Raw genomic sequence first — 15048 nt, forward strand, 5'->3', positions numbered from 1 at the left:
TTTGGAAGCCCAGAGAGGGCTATGTTGAAAAAGGAAATATCCTCAGATGAAATCTGGAAAGAAGCTTTCTGAGAAACTGCTTAGTGTTCTGTTAATTCATCTCACAGAGTTACATCTGTATTTCGTGGATCTCTTTGCTGGCCTTATTTCTGTGGAATCTGAGAACAGATATTTCGGATCCCTTTGAAGACTATAGGGCCAAAGGAAATATCCTCCGATAACAAAGAGAAGGAAGCTTTCTGAGAAACTTCTTTGTGTTCTGTGAAATCATCTCCCAGAGTTATAACTTTCCCCTCAAGAAGCCTTTCGCTAAGACAGTTCTTGTGGAATTGGCAAAGTGATATTTGGAAGCCCATAGAGGGCTATGGTGAAAAAGGAAATATCCTCAGATGAAATCTGGAAAGAAGCTTTCTGAGAAACTGCTTAGTGTTCTGGTAATTCATCTCACAGAGTTACATCTGTATTTCGTGGATCTCTTTAGTATCCTTATTTCTGTGGAATCTGAGAACAGATATTTAGGATCCCTTTGAAGACTATAGGGCCGAAGGAAATATCCTCCGATAACAAAGAGAAAGAAGCTTTCTGAGAAACTTCTTTGTGTTCTTTGAAATCATCTCACAGAGTTACAGCTTTCCCCTCAAGAAGCCTTTCGTTAAGACAGTTCTTGTGGAATTGGCAAAGTGATATTTGGAAGCCCATAGAGGGCTATGGTGAAAAAGGAAATATCCTCAGATGAAATCTGGAAAGAAGCTTTCTGAGAAACTGCTTAGTGTTCTGTTAATTCATCTCACAGAGTTACATGTGTATTTCGTGGATCTCTTTGCTAGCCTTATTTCTGTGGAATCTGAGAACAGATATTTCGGATCCCTTTGGAGTCTATAGGGCCAAAGGAAATATCCTCCGATAACAAAGAGAAAGAAGCTTTCTGAGAAACTTCTTTGTGTTCTGTGAAATCATCTCACAAAGTTATAGCTTTCCCCTCAAGAAGCCTTTCGCTAAGATAGTTCTTGTGGAATTGGCAAAGTGATATTTGGAAGCCCATAGAGGGCTATGGTGAAAAAGGAAATATCCTCAGATGAAATCTGGAAAGAAGCTTTCTGAGAAACTGCTTAGTGTTCTGGTAATTCATCTCACAGAGTTACATCTGTATTTCGTGGATCTCTTTAGTATCCTTATTTCTGTGGAATCTGAGAACAGATATTTAGGATCCCTTTGAAGACTATAGGGCCGAAGGAAATATCCTCCGATAACAAAGAGAAAGAAGCTTTCTGAGAAACTTCTTTGTGTTCTTTGAAATCATCTCACAGAGTTACAGCTTTCCCCTCAAGAAGCCTTTCGTTAAGACAGTTCTTGTGGAATTGGCAAAGTGATATTTGGAAGCCCATAGAGGGCTATGGTGAAAAAGGAAATATCCTCAGATGAAATCTGGAAAGAAGCTTTCTGAGAAACTGCTTAGTGTTCTGTTAATTCATCTCACAGAGTTACATGTGTATTTCGTGGATCTCTTTGCTAGCCTTATTTCTGTGGAATCTGAGAACAGATATTTCGGATCCCTTTGGAGTCTATAGGGCCAAAGGAAATATCCTCCGATAACAAAGAGAAAGAAGCTTTCTGAGAAACTTCTTTGTGTTCTGTGAAATCATCTCACAAAGTTATAGCTTTCCCCTCAAGAAGCCTTTCGCTAAGACAGTTCTTGTGTAATTGGCAAAGTGATATTTGGAAGCCCAGAGAGGGCTATGGTGAAAAAGGAAATATCCTCAGATGAAATCTGGAAAGAAGGTTTCTGAGAAACTGCTTAGTGTTCTGCTAATTCATCTCACAGAGTTACATCTGTATTTCGTGGATCTCTTTGCTAGCCTTATTTCTGTGGAATCTGAGAGCAGATATTTCGGATCCCTTTGAAGACTATAGGGCCGAAGGAAATATCCTCCGATAACAAAGAGAAAGAAGCTTTCTGAGAAACTTCTTTGTGTTCTGTGAAATCATCTCACAGAGTTACAGCTTTCCCCTGAAGAAGCCTTTCGCTAAGACACTTCTTGTGGAATTGGCAAAGTGATATTTGGAAGCCCATAGAGGGCTATGGTGAAAAAGGAAATATCCTCAGATGAAATCTGGTAAGAAGCTTTCTGAGAAACTGCTCTGTGATGTGTGACTTCCACTCACAGAGTTACATCTGTATGTCGTGGATCTCTTTGCTAGCCTTATTTCTGTGGAATCTGAGAACAGATATTTCGGATCCCTTTGAAGACTATAGGGCCAAAGGAAATATCCTCCGATAACAAAGAGAAAGAAGCTTTCTGAGACACATCTTTGTGTTCTGTGAAATCATCTCACAGATTTACAGCTTTCCCCTCAAGAAGCCTTTCGCTAAGACAGTTCTTGTGGAATTGGCAAAGTGATATTTGGAAGCCCATAGAGGGCTGTGGTGAAAAAGGAAATATCCTCAGATGAAATCTGGAAAGAAGCTTTCTGAGAAACTGCTAAGTGTTCTGTAAATTCATCTCACAGAGATAAATCTGTATTTCATGGATCTCTTTGCTAGCCTTATTTCTGTGGAATCTGAGAACAGGTATTTCGGATCCCTTTGAAGACTATAGGGCCAAAGGAAATATCCTCCGATAACAAAGAGAAAGAAGCTTTCTGAGAAACTTCTTTGTGTTCTGTGAAATCATCTCACAGAGTTACAGCTTTCCCCTCCAGAAGCCTTTTGCTAAGACAGTTCTTGTGGAATTGGCAAAGTGATATTTGGAAGCCCATAGAGGGCTATGGTGAAAAAGGAAGTATCCCCAGATGAAATCTGTAAAGAAGCTTTCTGAGAAACTGCTCAGTGATGTGTGACTTCCACTCACAGAGTTACATCTGTATTTCGTGGATCTCTTTGCTAGCCTTGTTGCTGTGGAATCTGAGAACAGATATTTCGGATCCCTTTGAAGACTATTGGGCCAAAGGAAATATCCTCCGATTACAAAGAGAAAGAAGCTTTATGAGAAACTTCTTTGTGTTCTGTGAAATCATCTCAGAGTTAGAGCTTTCCCCTCAAGAAGCCTTTCGCTAAGACAGTTCTTGTGGAATAGGCAAAGTGATATTTCGAAGCCCATAGAGGGCTATGGTGAAAAAGGAAATATCCTCAGATGAAATCTGGAAAGAAGCTTTCTGAGAAACTGCTTAGTGTTCTGGTAATTCATCTCACAGAGTTATATCTGTATTTCGTGGATCTCTTAGCTATCCTTCTTTCTGTAGAATCTGAGAACAGATATTTCGGATCCCTTTGAAGACTGTAGGGCCAAAGGAAATATCCTCCGATAACAAAGAGAAAGAAGCTTTCTGAGAAACTTCTTTGTGTTCTGTGAAATCATCTCACAGAGTTACAGCTTTCCCCTCAAGAAGCCTTTCGCTAAGACAGTTCTTGTGGAATTGGCAAAGTGATATTTGGAAGCCCATACAGGGCTATGGTGAAAAAGGAAATATCCTCAGATGAAATCTGGAAAGAAGCTTTCTGAGAAACTGCTTAGTGTTCTGTTAATTCATCTCACAGAGTTACATCTGTATTTCGTGGATCTCTTTGATAGCCTTATTTCTGTGGAATCTGAAAACAGATATTTCGGATCCCTTTGAAGACTACAGGTCCAAAGGAAATATACTCTGATAACACAGAGAAAGAAGCTTTCTGAGAAACTTCTTTGTGTTCTGTGAAATCATCCCACAGAGTTACAGCTTTCCCCTCAAGAAGCCTTTCGCTAAGACAGTTCTTGTGGAATTGGCAAAGTGATATTTGGACGCCCATAGAGGGCTATGGTGAAAAAGGAAATATCCTCAGATGAAATCTGGAAAGAAGCTTTCTGAGAAACTGCTCTCTGATGTGTGACTTCCACTCACAGAGTTACATCTGTATTTCGTGGATCTCTTTGCTAGCCTTATTTCTGTGGAATCTGAGAACAGATATTTCGGATCCCTTTGAAGACTATAGGGCCAAAGGAAATATCCTCCGATAACAAAGAGAAAGAAGCTTTCTGAGAAACTTCTTTGTGTTCTGTGAAATCATCTCACAGAGTTACAGCTTTCCCCTCAAGAAGCCTTTCGCTAAGACAGTTCTTGTGGAATTGGCAAAGTGATATTGGGAAGCCCATAGAGGGCTATGGTGAAAAAGGAAATATCCTCAGATGAAATCTGGAAAGAAGCTTTCTGAGAAACTGCTTAGTGTTCTGTTAATTCATCTCACAGAGTTACATCTGTATTTCGTGGATCTCTTTGCTAGCCTTATTTCTGTGGAATCTGAGAACAGATATTTCGCATCGCTTTGAAGACTATAGGGCCAAAGGAAATATCCTCCGATAACAAAGAGAAAGAAGCTTTCTGAGAAACTTCTTTATGTTCTGTGAAATCATCTCACAGAGTTACAGCTTTCCCCTCAAGAAACCTTTCGCTAAGACAGTTCTTGTGGAATTGGCAAAGTGATATTTGGAAGCCCATAGAGGGCTATGGTGAAAAAGGAAATATCCTCAAATGAAATGTGGAAAGAAGCTTTGTGAGAAACAGCTTAGTGTTCTGTTAATTTATCTCACAGAGATACATCTGTATTTCTTGGATCTCTTTGATAGCCTTATTTGTGTGAATTCTGAAAACAGATATTTCCGATCCTTTTGAAGACTATAGGGCCAAAGGAAATATCCTCTGATAACAAACAAAAAGAAGCTTTCTGAGAAACTTCTTTGTGTTCTGTGAAATCATCCCACAGAGTTACAGCTTTCCCCTCAAGAAGCCTTTCGCTAAGACAGTTCTTGTGGAATTGGCAAAGTGATATTTGGAAGCCGATAGAGGGCTATGGTGAAAAAGGAAATATCCTCAGATGAAATCTGGAAAGAAGCTTTCTGAGAAACTGCTCTGTGACGTGTGACTTCCACTCACAGAGTTACATCTGTATGTCGTGGATCTCTTTGCTAGCCTTATTTCTGTGGAATCTGAGAACAGATATTTCGGATCCCTTTGAAGACTATAGGGCCAAAGGAAATATCCTCCGATAACAAAGAAAAAGAAGCTTTCTGAGAAACTTCTTTGTTTTCTGTGAAATCATCTCACAGAATTACAGCTTTCCCCTCTAGAAGCCTTTCACTAAGACAGTTCTTGTGGAATTGGCAAAGTGATATTTGGAAGCCCATAGAGGGCTATGGTGAAAAAGGAAATATCCTCAGATGAAATCTGGAAAGAAGCTTTCTGAGAAACTGCTTAGTGTTCTGTGAATTCATCTCACAGATTTACATCTGTATTTCGTGGATCTCGTTGCTATCCTTCTTTCTGTGGAATCTGAGAACAGATATTTCGGATCCCTTTGAAGACTATAGGGCCAAAGGAAATATCCTCCGATAACAAAGAGAAAGAAGCTTTCTGAGAAACTTCTTTGTGTTCTGTGAAATCATCTGACAGAGTTACAGCTTTCCCCTCAAGAAGCCTTTCGCTAAGACAGTTCTTGTGTAATTGGCAAAGTGATATTTGGAAGCCCTTAGAGGCTATGGTGAAAAAGGAAATATCCTCAGATGAAATCTGGAAAGAAGGTTTCTGAGAAACTGCTTAGTGTTCTGCTAATTCATCTCACAGAGTTACATCTGTATTTCGTGGATCTCTTTGCTAGCCTTATTTCTGTGGAATCTGAGAGCAGATATTTCGGATCCCTTTGAAGACTATAGGGCCGAAGGAAATATCCTCCGATAACAAAGAGAAAGAAGCTTTCTGAGAAACTTCTTTGTGTTCTGTGAAATCATCTCACAGAGTTACAGCTTTCCCCTCAAGAAGCCTTTCGCTAAGACAGTTATTGTGGAATTGGCAAAGTGATATTTGGAAGCCCATAGAGGGCTATGGTGAAAAAGGAAATATCCTCAGATGAAATCTGGTAAGAAGCTTTCTGAGAAACTGCTCTGTGATGTGTGACTTCCACTCACAGAGTTACATCTGTATGTCGTGGATCTCTTTGCTAGCCTTATTTCTGTGGAATCTGAGAACAGATATTTCGGATACCTTTGAAGACTATAGGGCCAAAGGAAATATCCTCCGATAACAAAGAGGAAGAAGCTTTCTGAGAAACATCTTTGTGTTCTGTGAAATCATCTCACAGAGTTACAGCTTTCCCCTCAAAAAGCCTTTCGCTAAGACAGTTCTTGTGGAATTGGCAAAGTGATATTTGGAAGCCCATGGAGGGCTATGGTGAAAAAGGAAATATCCTCAGATGAAATCTGGAAAGAAGCTTTCCGAGAAACTGCTTAGTGTTCTGTGAATTCATCTCACAGAGTTACATCTGTATTTCGTGGATCTCTTTGCTAGACTTATTTCTGTGGAATCTGAGAACAGATATTTCGGATACCTTTGAAGACTATAGGGCCAAAGGAAATATCCTCCGATAAGAAAGAGAAAGAAGCTTTCTGAGAAACTTCTTTGTGTTCTGTGAAATCATCTCACAGAGTTACAGCTTTCCCCTCAAAAAGCCTTTCGCTAAGACCGTTCTTGTGGAATTGGCAAAGTGATATTTGGAAGCCCATAGAGGGCTATGGTGAAAAAGGAAATATCCTCAGATGAAATCTGGAAACAAGCTTTCTGAGAAACGGCTCTGTGATGTGTCTCCTCCACTCACAGAGTTACATGTGTATTTCGTGGATCTCTTTGCTAGCCTTATTTCTGTGGAATCTGAGAACAGATATTTCGGATCCCTTTGAAGACTATAGGGCCAAAGGAAATATCCTCCGATAACAAAGAGAAAGAAGCTTTCTGAGAAACTTCTTTGTGTTCTGTGAAATCATCTCACAGAGTTACAGCTTTCCCCTCAAGAAGCCTTTCGCTAAGACAGTTCTTGTGGAATTGGCAAAGTGATATTTGGAAGCCCAGAGAGGGCTGTGTTGAAAAAGGAAATATCCTCAGATGAAATCTGGAAAGAAGCTTTCTGAGAAACTGCTTAGTGTTCTGTTAATTCATCTCACAGAGTTACATCTGTATTTCGTGGATCTCTTTGCTGGCCTTATTTCTGTGGAATCTGAGAACAGATATTTCGGATCCCTTTGAAGACTATAGGGCCAAAGGAAATATCCTCCGATAACAAAGAGAAAGAAGCTTTCTGAGAAACTTCTTTGTGTTCTGTGAAATCATCTCACAGAGTTATAACTTTCCCCTCAAGAAGCCTTTCGCTAAGACAGTTCTTCTGGAATTGGCAAAGTGATATTTGGAAGCCCATAGAGGGCTATGGTGAAAAAGGAAATATCCTCAGATGAAATCTGGAAAGAAGCTTTCTGAGAAACTGCTTAGTGTTCTGGTAATTCATCTCACAGAGTTACATCTGTATTTCGTGGATCTCTTTAGTATCCTTATTTCTGTGGAATCTGAGAACAGATATTTAGGATCCCTTTGAAGACTATAGGGCCGAAGGAAATATCCTCCGATAACAAAGAGAAAGAAGCTTTCTGAGAAACTTCTTTGTGTTCTTTGAAATCATCTCACAGAGTTACAGCTTTCCCCTAAAGAAGCCTTTCGTTAAGACAGTTCTTGTGGAATTGGCAAAGTGATATTTGGAAGCCCATAGAGGGCTATGGTGAAAAAGGAAATATCCTCAGATGAAATCTGGAAAGAAGCTTTCTGAGAAACTGCTTAGTGTTCTGTTAATTCATCTCACAGAGTTACATGTGTATTTCGTGGATCTCTTTGCTAGCCTTATTTCTGTGGAATCTGAGAACAGATATTTCGGATCCCTTTGGAGTCTATAGGGCCAAAGGAAATATCCTCCGATAACAAAGAGAAAGAAGATTTCTGAGAAACTTCTTTGTGTTCTGTGAAATCATCTCACAAAGTTATAGCTTTCCCCTCAAGAAGCCTTTCGCTAAGACAGTTCTTGTGTAATTGGCAAAGTGATATTTGGAAGCCCATAGAGGGCTATGGTGAAAAAGGAAATATCCTCAGATGAAATCTGGAAAGAAGGTTTCTGAGAAACTGCTTAGTGTTCTGCTAATTCATCTCACAGAGTTACATCTGTATTTCGTGGATCTCTTTGCTAGCCTTATTTCTGTGGAATCTGAGAGCAGATATTTCGGATCCCTTTGAAGACTATAGGGCCGAAGGAAATATCCTCCGATAACAAAGAGAAAGAAGCTTTCTGAGAAACTTCTTTGTGTTCTGTGAAATCATCTCACAGAGTTACAGCTTTCCCCTGAAGAAGCCTTTCGCTAAGACACTTCTTGTGGAATTGGCAAAGTGATATTTGGAAGCCCATAGAGGGCTCTGGTGAAAAAGGAAATATCCTCAGATGAAATCTGGTAAGAAGCTTTCTGAGAAACTGCTCTGTGATGTGTGACTTCCACTCACAGAGTTACATCTGTATGTCGTGGATCTCTTTGCTAGCCTTATTTCTGTGGAATCTGAGAACAGATATTTCGGATCCCTTTGAAGACTATAGGGCCAAAGGAAATATCCTCCGATAACAAAGAGAAAGAAGCTTTCTGAGACACATCTTTGTGTTCTGTGAAATCATCTCACAGATTTACAGCTTTCCCCTCAAGAAGCCTTTCGCTAAGACAGTTCTTGTGGAATTGGCAAAGTGATATTTGGAAGCCCATAGAGGGCTATGGTGAAAAAGGAAATATCCTCAGATGAAATCTGGAAAGAAGCTTTCTGAGAAACTGCTAAGTGTTCTGTAAATTCATCTCACAGAGATAAATCTGTATTTCATGGATCTCTTTGCTAGCCTTATTTCTGTGGAATCTGAGAACAGGTATTTCGGATCCCTTTGAAGACTATAGGGCCAAAGGAAATATCCTCCGATAACAAAGGAAAGAATCTTTCTGAGAAACTTCTTTGTGTTCTGTGATATCATCTCACAGAGTTACAGGTTTCCCATCATGAAGCCTTTCCCTAAGACAGTTCTTGTGGAATTGGCAAAGTGATATTTAGAATCCCATAGAGGGCTATGGTGAAAAAGGAAATATCCTCAGATGAAATCTGGAAAGAAGCTTTCTGAGAAACTGCTTAGTGTTCTGTAAATTCATCTCACAGAGTTACATGTGTATTTCGTGTATCTCTTTGCTAGCCTTATTTCTGTGGAATCTGAGAACAGATATTTCGGATCCCTTTGAAGACTATAGGGCCAAAGGACATATCCTCCGATAACAAAGAGAAAGAAGCTTTCTGAGAAACTTCTTTGTGTTCTGTGAAATCATCTCACAGAGTTACAGCTTTCCCCTCAAGAAGCCTTTCGCTAAGACAGTTCTTGTGGAATTGGCAAACTGATATTTGGAAGCCCATAGAGGGCTATGGTGAAAAAGGAAATATCCTCAGATGAAATCTGGAAACAAGCTTTCTGAGAAACGGCTCTGTGATGTGTCCCTTCCACTCACAGAGTTACATGTGTATTTCGTGGATCTCTTTGCTAGCCTTATTTCTGTGGAATCTGAGAACAGATATTTCGGATCCCTTTGAAGACTATAGGGCCAAAGGAAATATCCTCCGATAACAAAGAGAAAGAAGCTTTCTGAGAAACTTCTTTGTGTTCTGTGAAATCATCTCACAGAGTTACAGCTTTCCCCTCAAGAAGCCTTTCGCTAAGACAGTTCTTGTGGAATTGGCAAAGTGATATTTGGAAGCCCAGAGAGGGCTATGTTGAAAAAGGAAATATCCTCAGATGAAATCTGGAAAGAAGCTTTCTGAGAAACTGCTTAGTGTTCTGTTAATTCATCTCACAGAGTTACATCTGTATTTCGTGGATCTCTTTGCTGGCCTTATTTCTGTGGAATCTGAGAACAGATATTTCGGATCCCTTTGAAGACTATAGGGCCAAAGGAAATATCCTCCGATAACAAAGAGAAAGAAGCTTTCTGAGAAACTTCTTTGTGTTCTGTGAAATCATCTCCCAGAGTTATAACTTTCCCCTCAAGAAGCCTTTCGCTAAGACAGTTCTTGTGGAATTGGCAAAGTGATATTTGGAAGCCCATAGAGGGCTATGGTGAAAAAGGAAATATCCTCAGATGAAATCTGGAAAGAAGCTTTCTGAGAAACTGCTTAGTGTTCTGGTAATTCATCTCACAGAGTTACATCTGCATTTCGTGGATCTCTTTAGTATCCTTATTTCTGTGGAATCTGAGAACAGATATTTAGGATCCCTTTGAAGACTATAGGGCCGAAGGAAATATCCTCCGATAACAAAGAGAAAGAAGCTTTCTGAGAAACTTCTTTGTGTTCTTTGAAATCATCTCACAGAGTTACAGCTTTCCCCTCAAGAAGCCTTTCGTTAAGACAGTTCTTGTGGAATTGGCAAAGTGATATTTGGAAGCCCATAGAGGGCTATGGTGAAAAAGGAAATATCCTCAGATGAAATCTGGAAAGAAGCTTTCTGAGAAACTGCTTAGTGTTCTGTTAATTCATCTCACAGAGTTACATGTGTATTTCGTGGATCTCTTTGCTAGCCTTATTTCTGTGGAATCTGAGAACAGATATTTCGGATCCCTTTGGAGTCTACAGGGCCAAAGGAAATATCCTCCGATAACAAAGAGAAAGAAGCTTTCTGAGAAACTTCTTTGTGTTCTGTGAAATCATCTCACAAAGTTATAGCTTTCCCCTCAAGAAGCCTTTCGCTAAGACAGTTCTTCTGTAATTGGCAAAGTGATATTTGGAAGCCCACTGAGGGCTATGGTGAAAAAGGAAATATCCTCAGATGAAATCTGGAAAGAAGGTTTCTGAGAAACTGCTTAGTGTTCTGCTAATTCATCTCACAGAGTTACATCTGTATTTCGTGGATCTCTTTGCTAGCCTTATTTCTGTGGAATCTGAGAGCAGATATTTCGGATCCCTTTGAAGACTATAGGGCCGAAGGAAATATCCTCCGATAACAAAGAGAAAGAAGCTTTCTGAGAAACTTCTTTGTGTTCTGTGAAATCATCTCACAGAGTTACAGCTTTCCCCTGAAGAAGCCTTTCGCTAAGACACTTCTTGTGGAATTGGCAAAGTGATATTTGGAAGCCCATAGAGGGCTATGGTGAAAAAGGAAATATCCTCAGATGAAATCTGGTAAGAAGCTTTCTGAGAAACTGCTCTGTGATGTGTGACTTCCACTCACAGAGTTACATCTGTATGTCGTGGATCTCTTTGCTAGCCTTATTTCTGTGGAATCTGAGAACAGATATTTCGGATCCCTTTGAAGACTATAGGGCCAAAGGAAATATCCTCCGATAACAAAGAGAAAGAAGCTTTCTGAGACACATCTTTGTGTTCTGTGAAATCATCTCACAGATTTACAGCTTTCCCCTCAAGAAGCCTTTCGCTAAGACAGTTCTTGTGGAATTGGCAAAGTGATATTTGGAAGCCCATAGAGGGCTATGGTGAAAAAGGAAATATCCTCAGATGAAATCTGGAAAGAAGCTTTCTGAGAAACTGCTAAGTGTTCTGTAAATTCATCTCACAGAGATAAATCTGTATTTCATGGATCTCTTTGCTAGCCTTATTTCTGTGGAATCTGAGAACAGGTATTTCGGATCCCTTTGAAGACTATAGGGCCAAAGGAAATATCCTCCGATAACAAAGGAAAGAATCTTTCTGAGAAACTTCTTTGTGTTCTGTGATATCATCTCACAGAGTTACAGGTTTCCCATCATGAAGCCTTTCCCTAAGACAGTTCTTGTGGAATTGGCAAAGTGGTATTTAGAATCCCATAGAGGGCTATGGTGAAAAAGGAAATATCCTCAGATGAAATCTGGAAAGAAGCTTTCTGAGAAACTGCTTAGTGTTCTGTAAATTCATCTCACAGAGTTACATGTGTATTTCGTGTATCTCTTTGCTAGCCTTATTTCTGTGGAATCTGAGAACAGATATTTCGGATCCCTTTGAAGACTATAGGGCCAAAGGAAATATCCTCCGATAACAAAGAGAAAGAAGCTTTCTGAGAAACTTCTTTGTGTTCTGTGAAATCATCTCACAGAGTTACAGCTTTCCCCTCAAGAAGCCTTTCGCTAAGACAGTTCTTGTGGAATTGGCAAACTGATATTTGGAAGCCCATAGAGGGCTATGGTGAAAAAGGAAATATCCTCAGATGAAATCTGGAAACAAGCTTTCTGAGAAACGGCTCTGTGATGTGTCTCTTCCACTCACAGAGTTACATGTGTATTTCGTGGATCTCTTTGCTAGCCTTATTTCTGTGGAATCTGAGAACAGATATTTCGGATCCCTTTGAAGACTATAGGGCCAAAGGAAATATCCTCCGATAACAAAGAGAAAGAAGCTTTCTGAGAAACTTCTTTGTGTTCTGTGAAATCATCTCACAGAGTTACAGCTTTCCCCTCAAGAAGCCTTTCGCTAAGACAGTTCTTGTGGAATTGGCAAAGTGATATTTGGAAGCCCAGAGAGGGCTATGTTGAAAAAGGAAATATCCTCAGATGAAATCTGGAAAGAAGCTTTCTGAGAAACTGCTTAGTGTTCTGTTAATTCATCTCACAGAGTTACATCTGTATTTCGTGGATCTCTTTGCTGGCCTTATTTCTGTGGAATCTGAGAACAGATATTTCGGATCCCTTTGAAGACTATAGGGCCAAAGGAAATATCCTCCGATAACAAAGAGAAAGAAGCTTTCTGAGAAACTTCTTTGTGTTCTGTGAAATCATCTCCCAGAGTTATAACTTTCCCCTCAAGAAGCCTTTCGCTAAGACAGTTCTTGTGGAATTGGCAAAGTGATATTTGGAAGCCCATAGAGGGCTATGGTGAAAAAGGAAATATCCTCAGATGAAATCTGGAAAGAAGCTTTCTGAGAAACTGCTTAGTGTTTTGGTAATTCATCTCACAGAGTTACATCTGTATTTCGTGGATCTCTTTAGTATCCTTATTTCTGTGGAATCTGAGAACAGATATTTAGGATCCCTTTGAAGACTATAGGGCCGAAGGAAATATCCTCCGATAACAAAGAGAAAGAAGCTTTCTGAGAAACTTCTTTGTGTTCTTTGAAATCATCTCACAGAGTTACAGCTTTCCCCTCAAGAAGCCTTTCGTTAAGACAGTTCTTGTGGAATTGGCAAAGTGATATTTGGAAGCCCATAGAGGGCTATGGTGAAAAAGGAAATATCCTCAGATGAAATCTGGAAAGAAGCTTTCTGAGAAACTGCTTAGTGTTCTGTTAATTCATCTCACAGAGTTACATGTGTATTTCGTGGATCTCTTTGCTAGCCTTATTTCTGTGGAATCTGAGAACAGATATTTCGGATCCCTTTGGAGTCTATAGGGCCAAAGGAAATATCCTCCGATAACAAAGAGAAAGAAGCTTTCTGAGAAACTTCTTTGTGTTCTGTGAAATCATCTCACAAAGTTATAGCTTTCCCCTCAAGAAGCCTTTCGCTAAGACAGTTCTTGTGTAATTGGCAAAGTGATATTTGGAAGCCCAGAGAGGGCTATGGTGAAAAAGGAAATATCCTCAGATGAAATCTGGAAAGAAGGTTTCTGAGAAACTGCTTAGTGTTCTGCTAATTCATCTCACAGAGTTACATCTGTATTTCGTGGATCTCTTTGCTAGCCTTATTTCTGTGGAATCTGAGAGCAGATATTTCGGATCCCTTTGAAGACTATAGGGCCGAAGGAAATATCCTCCGATAACAAAGAGAAAGAAGCTTTCTGAGAAACTTCTTTGTGTTCTGTGAAATCATCTCACAGAGTTACAGCTTTCCCCTGAAGAAGCCTTTCGCTAAGACACTTCTTGTGGAATTGGCAAAGTGATATTTGGAAGCCCATAGAGGGCTATGGTGAAAAAGGAAATATCCTCAGATGAAATCTGGTAAGAAGCTTTCTGAGAAACTGCTCTGTGATGTGTGACTTCCACTCACAGAGTTACATCTGTATGTCGTGGATCTCTTTGCTAGCCTTATTTCTGTGGAATCTGAGAACAGATATTTCGGATCCCTTTGAAGACTATAGGGCCAAAGGAAATATCCTCCGATAACAAAGAGAAAGAAGCTTTCTGAGACACATCTTTGTGTTCTGTGAAATCATCTCACAGATTTACAGCTTTCCCCTCAAGAAGCCTTTCGCTAAGACAGTTCTTGTGGAATTGGCAAAGTGATATTTGGAAGCCCATAGAGGGCTATGGTGAAAAAGGAAATATCCTCAGATGAAATCTGGAAAGAAGCTTTCTGAGAAACTGCTAAGTGTTCTGTAAATTCATCTCACAGAGATAAATCTGTATTTCATGGATCTCTTTGCTAGCCTTATTTCTGTGGAATCTGAGAACAGGTATTTCGGATCCCTTTGAAGACTATAGGGCCAAAGGAAATATCCTCCGATAACAAAGAGAAAGAAGCTTTCTGAGAAACTTCTTTGTGTTCTGTGAAATCATCTCACAGAGTTACAGCTTTCCCCTCCAGAAGCCTTTTGCTAAGACAGTTCTTGTGGAATTGGCAAAGTGATATTTGGAAGCCCATAGAGGGCTGTGGTGAAAAAGGAAATATCCCCAGATGAAATCTGTAAAGAAGCTTTCTGAGAAACTGCTCAGTGATGTGTGACTTCCACTCACAGAGTTACATCTGTATTTCGTGGATCTCTTTGCTAGCCTTGTTGCTGTGGAATCTGAGAACAGATATTTCGGATCCCTTTGAAGACTATTGGGCCAAAGGAAATATCCTCCGATTACAAAGAGAAAGAAGCTTTATGAGAAACTTCTTTGTGTTCTGTGAAATCATCTCAGAGTTACAGCTTTCCCCTCCAGAAGCCTTTCGCTAAGACAGTTCTTGTGGAATAGGCAAAGTGATATTTCGAAGCCCATAGAGGGCTATGGTGAAAAAGGAAATATCCTCAGATGAAATCTGGAAAGAAGCTTTCTGAGAAACTGCTCTGTGATGTGTGACTTCCTCTCACAGAGTTACATCTGTATTTCGTGGATCTCTTTGCTAGCCTTATTTCTGTGGAATCTGAGAACAGATATTTCGGATCCCTTTGAAGACTATAGGGCCAAAGGAAATATCCTCCGATAACAAAGAGAAAGAAGCTTTCTGAGAAACTTCTTTGTGTTCTGTGAAATCATCTCACAGAGTTACAGCTTTCCCCTCAAGAAGCCTT

This window comes from Macaca fascicularis, chromosome 1 (genome assembly GCF_037993035.2).
Source record: "Macaca fascicularis isolate 582-1 chromosome 1, T2T-MFA8v1.1".
NCBI lineage: Eukaryota > Metazoa > Chordata > Mammalia > Primates > Cercopithecidae > Macaca > Macaca fascicularis.